General features: G+C 36.6%; 1 long non-coding RNA gene across 2 annotated transcripts; it reads left to right on the top strand.

The window, feature by feature from the left end:
• The first annotated feature begins 10,829 nt into the window (after positions 1-10,829).
• LOC107595152 (uncharacterized) lies at positions 10,830-12,171 on the top strand. 2 transcript variants are annotated; one of them, XR_001610238.1, is made up of 4 exons: positions 10,830-10,985; positions 11,513-11,561; positions 11,867-12,001; positions 12,094-12,171. It is a non-coding gene; the product is annotated as an uncharacterized lncRNA (long non-coding RNA). The 2 variants fall into 2 exon arrangements; XR_001610239.1 differs by lacking the exon at positions 10,830-10,985 and adding an exon at positions 11,036-11,227.
• Positions 12,172-14,512: the final 2,341 nt, after the last annotated feature.

Raw genomic sequence — 14,512 nt, 5'->3', positions numbered from 1 at the left:
ACATACAAGATCACTGATAATCTCCCTCGATCTGGGGCTCCACGTAAGATCTCACCCTGTGGGGTCAAAATGATCACAAGAACTGTGAGCTAAAATCCCAGAACCACACGGGGGGACCTAGTGAATGACCTGCAGAGAGCTGGGACCAAAGTAACAAAGGCTACCATCAGTAACACACTGCGTCGCCGGGGACTCAAATCCTGCAGTGCTAGACGTGTCCCCCTGCTTAAGCCAGTACATGTCCAGGCCCGTTTGAAGTTTGCTAGAGAGCATTTGGATGATCCAGAAGAGGATTGGGAGAATGTCATATGGTCAGATGAAACCAAAATAGAACTTTTTGGTAAAACCTCAACTTGTCGTGTTTGGAGGAGAATGGATGCAACTCAGCATTCTAAGAACACCATACCTACTGTGAAGCATGGGGGTGGAAACATCATGCTTTGGGGCTGTTTTTCTGCAAAGGGACCAGGACGACTGATCCGTGTAAACGAAAGAATGAATGGGGCCATGTATCGTGAGATTTTGAGTGAAAACCTCCTTCCATCAGCAAGGGCATTGAAGATGAAACGTGGCTGGGTTTTTCAGCATGACAATGATCCCAAACACACCGCCCGGGCAACGAAGGAGTGGCTTCGTAAGAAGCATTTCAAGGTCCTGGAGTGGCCTAGCCAGTCTCCAGATCTAAACCCCATAGAAAATCTTTGGAGGGAGTTGAAAATCCGTGTGGCCCAGCGACAGCCCCAAAACATTACTGCTCTAGAGGAGATCTGCATGGAGGAATGGGCCAAAATACCAGCAACAGTGTGTGAAGACTTACAGAAAACGTTTGACCTCTGTCATTGCCAACAAAGGGTATATAACAAAGTATTGAGATGAAATTTTGTTATTGACCAAATACTTATTTTCCACCATAATTTGCAAATAAATTTCTGGATTTTTTTTCCCCCTCATTTTGTCTCTCATAGTTGAGGTATACCTATGATGAAAATTACAGGCCTCTCTCATCTTTTTAAGTGGGAGAACTTGCACAATTGGTGGCTGACTAAATACTTTTTTTCCCCACTGTATATAAATACACAGAAATGCATGTATATATTTAAGAAAAATGTTACGTTTTAATATTAAATAGATCTATATACAATATTTTGGATGCGATTAATCGTTTGACAGCACTAGTTTATAAGTCAGAAATTTATATTTCTTTTACTTGGATGTCAAAAGTTAACAGCATAGTCTTTAAAAAAAAAATCACATTTTGTGTTTCACAGAAGTCAGTCAGTCATACAGGTTTGGAAAAACATGAATATGACTGAAAAATGACCAAACTTTTTTTAGTGAACTGTTGCAGTGTACTGCATGAAAGGCAACACAACAACCTTAAAGATTCGTGTGACTTTGAAAAATGAATCTGTGGATGGGAGGCAATAATTATTTTGCAGTCACATAACTTACATATCTTGTATTATGTACACAAGTACATGTGTACACTTGCAAAGAGAAGGAGAAAATTAACTACTGTCAAAGTCATTTTTGTTCCCTACAGCAGCTGCTATAATGGAGGTCCTAACCTCTAATTAAATCGAGGTGAATAAATGAACAAGCAAAATGAATTAAATCTATGTAGGCTTTTAAAGAACAAGGCATAAACAGAAGTCCTGAACAACCCAGCAACAGTTCATTCATGCGGAGTTTCTACACCGATTCCTCTTTTTGGCTAGAGAAATCACAGTGAGTTCCTGTTCTCATCCTTTAACATATCACATAAAGAGACAGAAATCTGAGCTATAGGTTTGAGTGAAAGAATGGGAGCACAGTAAGCTGCCGTGAAAGTTTTTGTGCAGTCCTAAGCCCATTTGTTTTACTGCGATTTCTTCTTTAATATGATTTCCATACAGCTCACCAATATTTCAAAAGTGATGTGCGATCACACATCTCGATGAGGTTAAAAACTCCAGCCTTTATCTTGTCCTTCATTTATAAGCTTTTTCATTGAGATCTTACTGGAGTCAGAATGATAACTTACCTGGTGAATATTAGAAGACAAACTGTGCTTTATAACACGGCAGCAATGCATCTGAGAGAACTGAGGCGGAGGAACTGCAGGAGTTGATTTCCTGTAGGTGACAGTGAAATTAATTATGGATTGATTAAAAGAAAGATGAAGACTAACATTATTAATATTTAGACTAAATGTAAATATATACATTTACACATGATCAATATGTAGAAAACTTGGGTAAATTAAATAACATTCTTAATATTTAGATTAACAAAATTAAAAGCTAAATAAATTAAGAAATACAAAATTGCACATGCTCAATATGTAGCAAAAATATACTGTTATGGAGTTGTATATTTTTGGTATATTAAATAACATTTAAAATGTTTAGATGAACAAAATGAAAATAAAAATGAATAAATAATTACAAACGCGCTCGATATGTAGCAAATTTACATTGTTTAGAAGTTGTATATTTTCGGTTTATTAAATATACCAGCCAGTGACGAGGACTATGCTTTCCCAGCATGCATTGCAGCATAAATAAATAATGTGAAATACTGCTTTACTGTTCACTGTTTTACAGGTTACTGCATTATTTACACTTGTGATTGATGATTATTTTGTGTATGTCAAAATGCATTCCCTTTTTCAAAATGAATAAATAAATGCATTTATACACAGAGACACATACAATACCATATTCTAATAGGGGAAGGAAAACTAAGAAAAAAGAACACAAAGAATAAAAAGAGGAAAATCATCATAATACATTTTGCAAGAACGAACAACAAAGTCATAACCTTCCAAAATACAAGCAATATGATTACTTTTTATTTCCAAAATTGCCCCTGATGCCAGCAGTTATTATTGAAGGATAATCAACAGAAAAGCCAACTAATGCACAACCAGGTTTAAATATGAGGTATATTTTTGTGAGCTGTATCTATATTATTTGGTGATTTGTTTTTGTAATGCGATATGCTTTAGCACCACTAATAAGGCTGAGCAGTAAAGCCTGACTCTGCATTGACTGAAGCAGTGTCCATATCTGAATGTAATGATTCCCCCACAGGCTACGCTGCTTTTAGCCGAGCACCAGCATTGATTTTCACAGCCTCTCAATGCATTCAAATCAGATTTTCATTGCTTGTGCAGTAACAAGTTCAATGTTAATAATGTCTTTTAATATTCAAGTCTTTTTTCCAAGTGTTTCTGAAAAAAATCAAGACTCAAAGCTGCAGCTCTGTATTGTGTCTATATGTATACATACATATATTTTATTTAATATAATATTTCTCTAAAATGGTTATAAATATGCTCTGGCCAAGATCAGAAACTTTTTTTTTATAACCTTGTTATTTACACAATGGTAGCAAACTTAAACAGCATTTTAAAACATGAGTTCATGCTAAACACATGAGGGTTTTAAGTTCATTTTGATATTTTTTTAATCAAAAGTGTATAATTTGATCAAACAGAATTATTAAAAAGTCAGACATACTAATGCAACAAAGCATCATAGAATTCATCATAGCTTCTACTTACTGATTTTTTTAAGCTGATGTTTGTTCTTTCCCTCCAATGAAAATTAAAAAAGTTCACCTTACATAAAGTAGCTTTTTTTGTAAAAAAAACTAACAAAAAAAGCTGTAAAAATATGGGAAAATAACACATATTATTAGTTTATTAGTTATCTTCTTCTGATAAAAGTTTTGAGTTTCATACTGTAAATAATAATAATAATAATAATGATAATTTCCTGGCAAAAAAAGAAAAACATTACTAGTACATTTTCCGTTAGGTTTATGGAAATGTTTAATATTTTAATATAATGTATTTTAACCTTAAAATACAACATAATACAATTCATAATTAAAAACCCACCTGTAAAAAAAGACTTCATATCAACACAGTACACTTATTTTTTAACTGTATATTTAATATGACATATGATAAAATATAAAAACGCTCCATAGGAATGATCAAAACTGTACATTCTAGGCTACATTACATTTTTTGTCAGTTGCACCCCGTTTACTTAAAGGTCCCATATTTTACACCTTTCTGGAGTTTTATTTTAGGTTTTGATGTCCTTAAGAATATATATTTGCGATATAAGTATCTCAATATATTTGTACAGCTCCTTTCTCAGGAGCTCTGCTGAGAAGAGGTCGATTTTGGCCTAATTAATATTCAGGAGCTTCTCTTCTGATTGGCCTGCTGTTTTCTGAGTGACGCATTTGGCCAGGCCAACCACATGTAACTAGGGTAAGCCGACGTCACAGCGCTAGCTGGAGGCAGCAAAACAAAGGGGAAACTGGAGGTGGCCCATTCAAACCAGCGCAGATTCGGCTACATAAGGAGCTTAAAATATCATCTTGTTGTGATGTTGGGTGTCAGAATTGATGTAATACAACCTCAAATTAGAAATTTGATCGCATATCTGCTGCCACTGCCAGACAAAAAACCAACGACAGCTGTGGTTAAACGCGATAAAACGAGCAGACTGGACAGAAACGATCGTCAAAAATGCTCGCGTGTGCAGCACACACTTCTTATCAGAAAAGGTTCAATAAAGTATTGTCTTTTGTTGTTATGGGCGCGTCTACAGATTAAAAATAGCTGTAAAAATAGTTGCCTGCTGAAATTTAAATGTGTATATACATCATCATGACTAGATAGCCACGGTGAGTTTGTCTTTACTATACACGTTAGATGTGATCCACCTCATAGTAACAATCCTGTCAGATCGTCCATCCTTTGAGTGAGAGTGTAATGTTACAGGTCGGCCGATCTGGTTTCGTGGTTACAGTTAACCTATCCACATGTTTCCATGTTGTCGTTGCTCAGCAATAGCATGGACGTGATGTTGTCTGGGGGTTTGGCAGAAGGAGAGTGGTACTGTGGGCGGTGCCTGAAGGCGGTGACTGTGTAGTTCTGACGTCAACTTTTTACGGAAGTCACAACGGTTTGTGAAAAATCACAGCTACTTTATGCAGGCTGTGTGGATTTTGAGAGTTTTGAAGCTTATATGGTAGTTACATAGCACCTAGACCTCAATTATCATGAAAAAAGACAGGAAATTTCAGTCTTGACAATATGGGATCTTTAAAATATTTACTTGAAGTACCCCCTGAACTCAATATTTTAATAATTTAAGAAAACATTTGGATGTTAACAGTTCTCTGATAATGTTAATGGTCACATGACATGCCAGTAAACAAATACAATATTTAATCTTTTCAATATGTTTTGTTTTTCATTTTAATTTTATATTTTTACAATTGAATTATTAGCTCTCATCAACGAACCCCAGAGCAGGAAACATTAACTTAAGACATTTGTGACGACATAAACAGTATTTTTAAAATGTGATTGTTTTAGAAAGAAATGGTGAAGTCTGATGGAAAAATAAGCTCTACATCGAGTCAGCACATCATCTTATACAGCAGCAGAAAACTCAGCCCGTCTAAAGAATGTGGCAGTAACAAATTATGTTAAAGGGCCAGTTCACTTTAAAAATATAACTCTGACATAATTTCTAGTAAAACAACTAGCATCTTTACAAAGAGTTAAGTCATGGATGTGTGTATGCATGTGGGTGGTTGTTTGTTGAATCAGGTGGTTCAGTACATCAAGCAAGTCAATTGGATGTGAGTGCTGGGTCAAAGAGAGCACCGTATGCCACATTAGTCACTGCAGACCATGTTTACGGATTAGAAAAAGTCATAAATGGAGCAGATCAGATCAGGCATGCCATTTTAACAAATGAATAGCACCTATACTTACCCAAACACCATCTGAGCATGCAGGACCAGACTAGTGAGCCTCACAACCCTGATCATGAGTCAGAGTAAACTGTGATTAATCCTCAGAACTGGGAACCTGTGATTTCAACACCTCCAGTTCACACACAAGCATGTACGAGTGGATCTATGACACTCAATTACCTTCACACAGAATAAAAAAAAAAAAGTTGACAGAAAGAAGGACTTCTCAGGAAAGGTGGCTATTGTGTCATGCCCATTAGATAAGGGTTTCTAAATAAGGGTGCTAAAAATCATCTTAATTCAAAAGAAAAAGTTGTTTTCATTCTGCATGGGCAGATATTTGTTCTTGTTTTAAGTATAAGGCACTTAAGTTTTTTTTAAGTCATTTTGCGTAAATCCTGATTTAAGGGTGTAGAGACGTTTATATTGGAAAACAAAAATGCTGAGCAAGACATTCTTTTTCTTTTCTTTTTTGCAGTGTATACAACATTTAATGACTTGCTCATATTTAAGACTTTAAGGCCTTAAATGGTGGAAGGGCAAATTAAGACTTTTTAAGACCCACAAAAACCATGTAAATGCAACACTGTCTGATTGGAAAATGTGTCTAGTTTTGCAAGAATTTAAATAACGTACATATGTGTAAAGTCACTGCAGTTTCCAGCTGGTAGTTGCAGTAAAAAACACCAACAACTATTCATTTCGGCATAAAGTATAACCAAAGACAGAATCAGTTAAATTTCCTTGCACAAACACTGAAGTACACAAACTCACGGTTTGATGTTTGCGTCAAATAATCATATTAGCCTGTGGCTTTTCTGACGCATTAAAACGTACTCACCTGGTAGCGCGCTACCCTTGCAATGCAGAGAAACACGAGTCATGAAAGAGCTCAAAGCCTCACAGATGAGGTCAAATGGCTTGGTTACTTCACCAAAATGGTTCGTATGCCGATCAGGAATGTTCGCACGTTGATAAATGTGGCGGCCAGTTTGCCCGATTGGATGGACGATTTCCAGCCCAAAAGCTCCCAAAAACCCGCCCAAAAACCGCCCAAAACTTGAACTGTCAAAATAATGTGATGGAATATGTAAATCAAGGTTGATAAGGGGCATTTTTAACTCCTTAAAACAAAATAAATGTTGACAAAATAATTTATATAACGTTAGATAAATTTCCCAGGTAAATCGGGGCAAATAGCCTACATTAAAGGGAATTAGGCTACCGAACATGAATAAAATATTCAAGCAGACACTGTCAAAACGGCAATCAATCATTAGCTCATCCATGAACATGATTTCTGCCCGAGTCCCGTCGGATTGCTTTCGGCTGTGGGGATGCTGTGTTGCCAGATTGGATGGACGATTTCCAGCCCAAAAGCTCACAAAAACCCGCCCAAAAACTGCCCAAAACTTGAACTGTCAAAATAATGTTATGGAATATGTAAATCAAGGTTGATAAGGGGCATTTTTAACTCCTTAAAACAAAATAAATGTTGACAAAATAATTTATATAACGTTAGATAAATTTCCCAGGTAAATCGGGGCAAATAGCCTACATTAAAGGGAATTAGGCTACCGAACATGAATAAAATATTCAAGCAGACACTGTCAAAACGGCAATCAAGAAATGCATCATTTTCAACGTCAGCAGTCAGAATAATCCAATTTAAATGCAAAAAGTGCCCAATATAAGTGATAGGAAAAAGCAACGTTGCAGGTAGGGGAGCGCGGGGCACAAAGTAACGGGGTAAATTGTAATTTTAAATATTTCCACACATGCTAGCATAACCAAATTTACAGCATTTACTAGTTACTATATCAACATTATATAGAGAAAAAAGTGCGCCAAAATTCAAAAGTCTTTTGAAGATATTGCTGAACATTTATTTTACCATAGTAAAATTATATTTCTGGCTTAAGTCAATTTTTCATCTCAGTTTTTATTACTCATTTAAATTGAGACAAACCTGCTATTATTTTAATCTCCAATCTGTTATTTATCAGTTTAAATTATTTTTTAATGCTTCGCTAACTATCAGAAGACAGTAACCAGTTTTAAATTCCAGTTGCGCAGATGGGGCACGTTGTAACACTGCGTTACAATGTACCATGCCGTGCTATTCTATGACATTAGCTATGTAATTCACACTATTTACTTTAATCAATTTGAATGATAAACGACTAGAAACAGGTGAATAAAGACTGACAGTCAATGTTTAATGTTAAGAAATTATTATTTCAAGACATGTAAAGCATTTTTGCTCGTTAATGTGGGCCGTCCCAAGCATGATTGCAATGTGTTCATTGTCAAACTCCAAAATCAGATTATTTTTAATTCTTAAAAAACGCCATTATTTTATTTGAAATAAATAATTATTTTATTTTATTGACAAAATATTTTAGTTTGTATAGTATATTTTTTTCATTCGATCAGATAAGATTTTAAGCTGTTATATGGTCATGTTACAACGTGCCCCTCAGATGTTATAATGTACCCCACCTATGGGGCATGTTGTCACATTATTTACATGAGGGTAAATAAAGAAAAACGCATACACTGTAATTATGAAACAAAGCGATATATTTGTACTAGACAAGTGTGAAATTACTGTGGATTATAAAATTATACTCTGAACCATGTGGATTTACACAATTTGATATAGTCAAAAAGTGTTACTTTGTGCCCCGCTCTCCCCCTATTTCACACTCGTTCATGCGCACACCATGACAGTCAAAACTGTGTCACTCATTGATAGGCTACATACTGAATTATAATCCGACAATACAAAAAAAAAACAATAATGCGCTTTCCTTCGTGTTGCTCTATAATTTTACACAGAACTAGAGGAAGCCTCTTGTTAAGTTCATATTGTAGAACATAATACAGAACGTTGCACAGTCAAAACTAATCAAGTCTAGCAGTTTTCAAGGATTTATCAATCTGGACGTTTAAAAGATAAAAGACAGGATCGTAGAAACCGACATATTTAGTTTCGGTTATGAATAATTCAAATGTGCTCTGATTTCGGAGTTGCAGTGATAGAGCCTTCATGTCATCTCACTCCACAATAATTCACGTTTTGAGACTTGAGTCACTCTCCCATATTTCTTTGTCAGTTGCTCATCCTTTTGATACAATGATTGGGAATATTTGTTTTTTATCTAACTCTTCTGCTCGGAACAGGAGAATTAGACAGCTATTTCAGAATGAGATTGCTTCTCTCCCGTACATTGTGTCCTACTGGAATGGCCAGTTTATCAACATTCCATGGAAGTATACAAGAATGTTCTGGATGGATTTCTGTATTTTCATCACAAAGTTTTTCTTTGTTATGCAAAGATGTTTTATTTGGTCAGCACAATTTTGATAAAGATGCAAAGGACCAATATTTCTTGATAAATTTGTTTATTTTTCTAGCGAAATTTTTCTTACATAAATGTAAATTTCAGGGTGCTAAGCCTTACTTTTTTATTTTTCATAAGGAACTTAAATCCTATCTGGACACACTCCTTATATCCAGCAACTCCAAAGCCCTTAGAACTGTCTCATTGTGTCATTTGTAGGATATTTTGCTGATTTTGTAACCTGAATTTGTACTCTCAATTGTATGTACTCCTGGCATTGATGGTGTATGTTCTTAGCAATGCAATAAAAAAAGAGGAAGTAATCTCGTCAAAGAGAAATTGATTTTACTCCAAAAATACGATATTTGTAACATTTGTTTGCATAACTATTATTATGTAGCCTAAACATGGGTGTGTAAAAAAAATTAGTTTCGGCACTGCACACTGATTTATCAGCGGACCTTTTTAAAATAAACAGTGTAACTTTTATGTTTGGTTGACTGCATTTTAGTTTGATGATGACTGGCTGAAATGTCAGGAAACGCTAGAACTAATGTTGTTTGTGTGTGCGTGAGGTGCCTGCGCGATCAGATGGATTTAACCAAAGACATAATTCAATTCAAGTTTATTTGTATAGCGCTTTTCACGATACAAATCGTTGAAAAGCAACTTTACAGAAAATTAAGTTTCTACAATATTTAGTAGTAGCTTATCAGTGGTGACTGTCAGTTAATGTAGTCTACATATGGCAGAAATGTACGGAAAAATCAATTAAAGACGTAATCAAACAGACGATGAAAAGACAAAGAAAATAAATCAAATGCATTAAGAGTGTCACAAAAATGGCGTAGCCTATACTTGTTGCACAGTGTCCCCCCCCCCCTTTGTTAATCTGTTAATTATATTATAGCCTATTATATATTTTGTGTGATCCTATTTATTTTATTCCTTTTATAGACTTAATTTCTGTTTTTCTCCTTTCACAGAAGCGCAGCAGGTGCATGATTAACGATCGACTAATGAGCTTCATTTGACGGTCAGGAAAATAAAAATGAACAAAATGCTGTCATTCTAGAATTCTCCACCATATTAACGCGCAAGTTCAGGTAACTCAAAAACTTGCATACACGAGCTGAGACCAGACGTGAGATTTGATCGTAGCCACCGCTCACGTCCATATTGATAAATTCCAAGTTTTGCGTTGAAACGACCGTACGCCCAATTTTCTCTCTCATAAGTTCGTTTCATAAATGAGGCCCATTATCCTTAAATTTAGTACGTTCATTTCAAACGCGATGGATCATTAACATTTTAGCGCCACTCACCGGACATTTAAAACAACTAGTTTTGTGTAGTTTTACAACTTTAGAGCCCCCTACAGTTAAGTGAGTGTAATTCACTGTCATAATTACAGTGGATGGCTGTACGCGTGCATTTGTTGTTGGCGTGAAACAATCCACTCCTTTCAAGTGGTACTCACTGCAGAGTCAAATGACTTCCAGCTCCACCTCTCTGGACATCTAATGGGGTGGAGGGATAGAGTTGTGGGTAGGGTTAGGGCAGGGCTGTCCAAACTCTGTCCTGGAGGGCCGGTGTCCTGCAGAGTTTAGCTCCAACCCCAATTAAAATCACCTGAACCAGCTAATCAAGCTCTCAGGCATAGAAACTTCCAGTCAGGTGTGTTGAGGCAAGTTGGAGCTAAACTCTGCAGGACACCGGCCCTCCAGGACCGAGTTTGGACAGCCCTGGGTTAGGGTGTGGTTGGATAACCTAGCTCCACCTTTTAGGCACAAATTACATTCGCTCCTCCTCGCTGGACGTCTAGCAAGGAAGAGCGAGACGTAAACTCCACCCATTTACTCTGCAGTGAGTAGCTTCTCACTCCTTTCGCTCAATTTCGTAAGACAGCCCAGGTAGCCAGTGCAATCGGGCCAATTGCGGCTGAATGTCGGCTCACTTGGCTGGCCCAGTAATGGTTGCCAGATTTGGCTAGGCTTTGGATGTGCAGACCTGGCCCGGTTTGCACTGAGACACGGCACATTTAACCACATTACGGACCGGTCCGTATGGGCATGTATACCTGGACCAGTTTAGGTTGAGTGCTGGGGGTGGGTCTCCGTTTACAATGTGGTAAATAGTATGTAGCAGTGACACTTAAACTTAAACATAATATCTTATGTTATTTCTCAGTGTATTTTTATTTTAATTCCTATTCATATTTTTTTTCCTTTTATCTAGCACACTCTTTTTTCTTTAACTACATTTGGAAATTAATGATTTAATTCATATAATGAAACAAGCTTATAGTGGTTAAGGGAATTTAAAAATGTTTTTGCTATACGAGTTTCAAGACATGCGCACTAGCTTTGACATCTAATGACAAAACCTGATAGGCTTTTTGTGCTGCTAATTGCCAGAAGACCAGAAGAACTTGCTACCCTGGTGAGTAAACATTTGATAATCTAACTATAATATCATTTTAATAAACCGTTCTACACATATAATATCAAAGTAATGTTTATTTATAATGAAGCTATAATTAAGAGTTTGCTGACATAGTGCTAGAGTTTAGCTCCAACCATAATCAAGCACACCTGATCGAGCTAATCAAGGTCTTGATGGTTACTAGAAACTTCCAAGCAGGTGTGAGTTGAAGCTGGTTGGAACTAAACTGTGCAGAGCTGCGGCCCTCCAGGAATTGAGTTTGACACCACTGTACTGGTCTTTTTTCTTTCTTTTTCAATCAGTGCAAAGAAATGCAAGTACTGGCAGTGCATCAGATGGAGAGATTTAAAAGGTCAACAAAAGATGGCTGCTGCTCACTTTGGACAGAGATGGGGGAAGAAAAGAGTGGGTCCGAACGCAAACAAATTCTTCTAAAGGTATGTTCCATTACATTCATGTTATCTGTCAGATTGTCTGAATAATCATACATGTCATTGTCTGTTCCCCTTTTTGTATCTCTTTCTGTCAGTCTGTCCCTCTTTTAGAGTACGCTTACTTGAGGAATCTCCTGGATTTTATTTTTTTTCAAATAAATTCTAATATCGCTCATATTTTCATCTCCTTGAGAGGGGGGGGAGAAATGGTGTAACGGCCAAACCCTTAATCTTTGTAAAGGTGACATGTTTAGTTGACATGCATAAGTACATGTAGACTTAACAAGGACACTGTAAAATATGTATTTAAAATGTTTAGTTGGAAGTAGATGCCATCTTAAGGATTTTAAGGTAACAATGTCATTTTGTGGAAAAACAAATTATTCAAAGCTCTGGTTTTATCAAAACTGGGAGTCTTTAATACACATATTTTATAAATTGTAATTCTGTGTGTATGTATGCATGTATGTGTGTGTGTGTGTGTGTGTATATATATATATATATCTATCTATCTCACACCAACCAAAATGGTACTCTTAGCCAGTACTGGCCCGAGTCTGGGAACTGAAACTGAGCCCACACCACCGGCATTGGGCCACAATCACACCGACGAGTGGCCCAATGCCAGTGGTGTCGGCTCAGTTTCAGTACCCAGACAAAGGTGACATGTTTAGTTGACATGCATAAGTACATGTAGACTTAACAAGGACACTGTAAAATATGTATTTAAAATGTTTAGTTGGAAGTAGATGCCATCTTAAGGATTTTAAGGTAACAATGTCATTTTGTGGAAAAACAAATTATTCAAAGCTCTGGTTTTATCAAAACTGGGAGTCTTTAATACACATATTTTATAAATTGTAATTCTGTGTGTATGTATGCATGTATGTGTGTGTGTGTGTGTGTGTATATATATATATATATCTATCTATCTCACACCAACCAAAATGGTACTCTTAGCCAGTACTGGCTAAGTGTTTCAATTCTTGGCGGCGTGATTGTGGCCCAATGCAGGCAGTTTTGGCAGCCGGACTCGGGCCAGTTCTGGGGCGTCATTCATCCCATGTCCGAGTTATTTCATCTGGCCTGCCGGGTCGGGGCCATTATCGGGCCAAACCGTTTTGGCTACCTCGGAGAAGCCATCCGAATTATTATGTCAGTGTACCATAAGAATGATTTTAAAAACGATATTTTAAGACAGAAAAAAAATTGTAGATATAGTCGCTTTAATTTCCGAACTGCAGTAATAGTAGTCCAGTTAACTATTTCGCATAAAACTGAACGCGCTGTTAGCAGCCACCACTCGCTGAACATTTCACTTTGATAGTATGGCAAAACATGTAAGAAGCAATGTAATATTTTACAGAAATGTCTCCACAGGCTGTTTTTCCATTGAACCTGCACTGACTAAGTGAACTCAAGCAACAACTCGGCATGTCACATTTCATAGATTGAACACCATGAGGTATATGAAGCAATTTTAATTTATGCACATAAAACAAGCAAACAAAGTTTTACAAGTAGAAAAGAATTAGTAGAAATTGAAAAAGTGGATTCCCAAGCACCTCTCCATAATGGATCAATGGTTAAGTAAATTCATTCAAATATTTGAAAATGAAAGAAAATAAAAGCTGAAAAAGCAGTTCTTTGTGCTAGAAAGCAGTGTCATTACAGATAATACTTGTTTTCTCATGAAATTTTTAACTATTAAACAAATAGAAACATGTCAATAATATTCAAATGCTCAATGTTTTACATAAAAAGGTCCTGTAGCGTTTCACATTCTCTCTTTTTTGCAGACCTTACACCACAAAGACGAATGTTAATGACAAGTCATGTTTTGATGACTGAACAGGGTTACTTTGAAACAAACTAACACTTCTTTTTCAGAATAGACTCATCTATAAATGCTACACTGACGTATGTGTCATGAAAAGTGTATTTTACAACAAAAACACAGAGATTCCCACCACTAAGAGCTCGACTAACAAGTGCCTCATTGAGAGATACATGAACACATTTTTCAGAGACTGTGGTATCTACATATGGATTGTGTTTGTCTGTTGCGGCAAAACCCAGTGATAGGGCAGGCAGATGAACTGGAGACCACTGTAGGTCCTCAGTGAGGCACAGGGGCTTCTGATTCGGCACAGGAAACAAAGCAGTCCAAGAAGGCTCCACCCATTTAGGACAGGCCCCGCCCACTAACACTGGAATGTGACCAACCATGCAAATAAATGAAAGCAAAACACATCAGATGAGATCATGCAAAGCATCCATGTGCCATCTCTGCGGCGAGAGTTTATCAGCATCTCGGTTGAATCAAATCGCCTGCTTTATTTGTCCACCATAGTTCAATTTAATTGAATGATGTCCACACAACTGGAGAGCATGATGTCCTTGTTAACTGTGAAAATGGTTCTGTACAGTTTTATTGGCATTTGCTAGTAAAACAGTCCCACGTAAAATGTCTTTTATTTATCCGGGTAACCCACGGAGAAAAAGAGGCAAAAA

Source organism: Sinocyclocheilus grahami, unplaced genomic scaffold (genome assembly GCF_001515645.1).
Source record: "Sinocyclocheilus grahami isolate Dianchi unplaced genomic scaffold, SAMN03320097.WGS_v1.1 scaffold197.1, whole genome shotgun sequence".
NCBI lineage: Eukaryota > Metazoa > Chordata > Actinopteri > Cypriniformes > Cyprinidae > Sinocyclocheilus > Sinocyclocheilus grahami.
The sequence above is the reverse complement of the archived record's forward strand: the minus strand, read 5'-3'. Positions and strand labels throughout refer to the sequence as shown.